Here is a 3,723-nt window from a genome sequence, read left to right as displayed (position 1 = left end):
CTCTATTGTACATGCTTTGAATCCAAGACTTAAAAACCTAGATCTATCATATATATATATATATATATATATATATATATATATATATATATACAAAATTATCATAAAGAAAACAGATCTAAGTGGTTTACCTCTTTCAAGTAGCTTGAATCCTTGTAATCTTCTTGATCTTGAGCTTAGAGTCACAATTGTAACTCCTCTAATGGTTCACAAACCCTACAAGCAAGAAGGCAATATGAGAGAGGGTGAGAGATTCTAGAAATCGGCCCCTAGGATTCCTTTGGAATCATGTGTAGCCGATTTCCATAGCCTAGGGGTCTTATTTATACTTGCAGGCTGCTAAGGTTTCAGTCTAAACCCTAATGAACAGCTTAGCCACCAAGCAGCCCAAGGAACCTTCTGGAATAAGGCCTTGGACGAAAATATGATGGATCCCCATCATAATTTCGTTCTCCCCTTAGTCCATTAGGTTCTCCAGCCCAAAACTCAACTATCATACATTTGACAGTTTATACCCCTTTATTTAATTAATCTCTTTTAGTCACCAAATTAATTCCTAATTAATTTATGACTAATATCAATTAAATAAATATGATTTCTTCTTTAATATATTATTCTTATAATATATTAATAAACCATAATATTCTCTCTTTCTCCTTAAATTACCCTGCCAAGTTGTTTTGGAGAAGGCAACCCAAAAGGATCATGCACAACCGGTCAAGTACATACCAAATATAGTTACGGGCTTAGACACTATTCGAATAGGAACTCATTAAGCTTCGTGCTTACAGTTTTCAGTTTTGTTTCAAGTACTTCTTCAGCGAAGGGGAAGGAGTCGGCGCGGTAGTTACACATCATACACACACCTTAGATTCCGCATTATGAGATTCCTTGGGATTGTACTCTGACATTATCACTATTTTACGATTTGGATTTCCAGACATTATACAAAGTTTTATGAGATGTTAGGATTTGACAATATTTTCCTACGAATGTTGATTAAATTAATTAATTAAAATGAAAACTTTGGATGTGAAAATTGGGTCGTTACATCTGATGTAGATGTGCTATAATCAATTTTATGCTCCTGGATTCTGAAATCAATTTTTAATTTCTGATTTGCTGAAATGGTGTTTCTAATTTGCTAAAATATATAGGTGTTGTTTCAGGGTAGTAATTTAAGAGGGAAAAAAGTTCTTGAACGTATTGCACAAAACTTTCTCTAAAATAGTTACGGTTTTACAAATTTGCATAAAAGAGCCAATAGGAATGAACATATTGCAAGTTCTTGACTAGGATGGATTTGTATACATCTTGTGATAGTAATTTAATAAGGTAACAAGTTGTGCACCGGATGAAAAGTTTGAGAGAATATTGAAGTTTAATTTAAAACAATGTAATTTTAATGTTAATTCATTTAATATGTAAATAGCATTTAATAGTATTAAATGTTTTTATAGAAAATATAATGAATTTTATTTCAATGTTGTAAAACAAAAATTATTGAAATTTTAGTGTTGAAAAAATATTTTAATTTTGTAAAATCAGTTTATTTAAATTTTAGTTTTTTGCAGTAGCCTGGAAATGTTAAAAAACAAACAAGATTTTTGTTACAGGTTGCAGCCGTTTGGTCCACCTCTTCTGCTGCAGAGAGTTGCAAAGATGGTCTATAGACTTCAGGAATTTTCGTTTCGAAAAAACAAACGGCACATAAATAACAATATAATGTAGCAGTATATGAGTATTGTAGAACATCCGTTACACATGATGCTCTATTTTACTCATGGGTGGAGCCACATGAGAACCAGGGTGGTCCAAGGCTCACCCTCAATTTTTTTCCGTTAATTTGTTATATATATATATATATATATATATATATATATATATTGTAATGCCCGTAGATCCGGGCTAGTCAATTTAGAGATAATAGGGGTCGAAAACGACTTTTTGACAAAATATTATTTAGAATAAATAATCTAAACCAAGTTGTAGAATATGTCTCATGGGTTTCGTACATATAAAGAACGCCGAAATCCAAGTTATAACGAAGAAGTTATGGCTCGTCGAAGTTTTTCGGCAAAACCGGCACGGCACCGGGAGACGTAAATAGTGAATTTACGTTGGAGGACATTTTAGCCTTGGTGATCTAAACCAAATTCGTAGTATACATTAAACCGAGAACATCCATAAAAAGAACGCCCAAATCTGACTTCGTATGAGGAAGTTATGATTTTTCTAAAATTCGGCTTAGCAGTGCACGACCCGAAACTCGAATTTTAGTTCGAGCGGTTTTTGGCTTACGTGACCTAAATGAGAGTTTAATATCTCATTAATAGTAACTCAACGGTAAATATATAGACAAAAACGGAGTCCGTATGAAGGAGTTACGAATTCTTCGCGCTCATTTAACAGTCTAAACGGCTCCTACTGTTAAATTTGAGATCGGTTGAGAATTAGCCGACGGAGTCTAAATGAAAGTTGTAGATCTTGATTTTACCTATGCGATGAAAAAAAGAACGTCGAAAACGGAGCTCGTATGCGAGAGATATGATTTTTCTAAGTTTGAAGGCTGATACGCGATAGGGGTGACGTGGCACCACCAGAATTGGACACGTGGCACCACCAGAAGGCTGCCACATGGCCCAACTCGGCGAGTAGGTCCTCCTACTCGGCGAGTCCATCAGGATTTCACACTATAAATAGATGTGTCGGGTTCCATTCATTCTCACACCTTTCCTCTTCCACTTTCTCTCTCTAAACTCTCTCTCTGGCTTCCCTTAAACCCCCTAAAGTCTAGGTAAACCCCCTAGCACCCGAAGGAAGCCCCGAGGCTCCCGGAGTCCCGAATTGTCTGACAGTACATTATGTTATGTTATGTGTTTATGTGGTAGTAGTAGGGGGTGAAATAGTCCCCAGTAGTCGGGTGAAATAGACCGCCAGGTACGTCAAGCACCCCATAATGGCTTGACCTGGGTACGTCAAACACCCCAGAATGGTTTGAACTGGGTAAGTCAGGCACCCCAGAATTTCCTGACAGTATATTGTATGGTATGTGGTACGATGGGGGAACCGATGGATTTTATGCATAAGAACAATCCTATGTGCTCTTACAAACCCTAATGCTTGGATCTAGGTTTCTCTATTGTACATGCTTTGAATCCAAGACTTACAAACCTAGATCTATCATATATATATATATATATATATATATATACATACAAAATTATCATAAAGAAAACAGATCTAAGTGGTTTACCTCTTTCAAGTAGCTTGAATCCTTGTAATCTTCTTGATCTTGAGCTTAGAGTCACAATTGTAACTCCTCTAATGGTTCAAAAACCCCACAAGCAAGAAGGCAATAAGAGATAGGGTGAGAGATGCTAGAAATCGGCCCCTAGGGTTCCCTTGGAATCAAGTGTAGCCGATTTCCATAGCCTAGGGGTCTTATTTATACTTGCAGGCTGCTAGGGTTTCAGTCTAAACCCTAATGAACAGCTTAGCCGCCAAGCAGCCCAAGGAACCTTCTGAAATATGATTTCTTCTTTAATATATTATTCTTATAATATATTAATAAACCATAATATTTTCTCTTTCTCCTTAAATTACCTTGCCAAGTTGCTTTGGAGAAGGCAACCCAAAAGGATCATGCATAACCGGTCAAGTACATACCAAATATAGTTATGGGCTTAGACACTATTCCAACAGGAACTCATTAAGCTTCGT

Source organism: Lactuca sativa, chromosome 3, assembly GCF_002870075.4.
Source record: "Lactuca sativa cultivar Salinas chromosome 3, Lsat_Salinas_v11, whole genome shotgun sequence".
In the NCBI taxonomy this organism is placed as follows: domain Eukaryota; kingdom Viridiplantae; phylum Streptophyta; class Magnoliopsida; order Asterales; family Asteraceae; genus Lactuca; species Lactuca sativa.
This window is presented reverse-complemented; position numbering follows the sequence as displayed.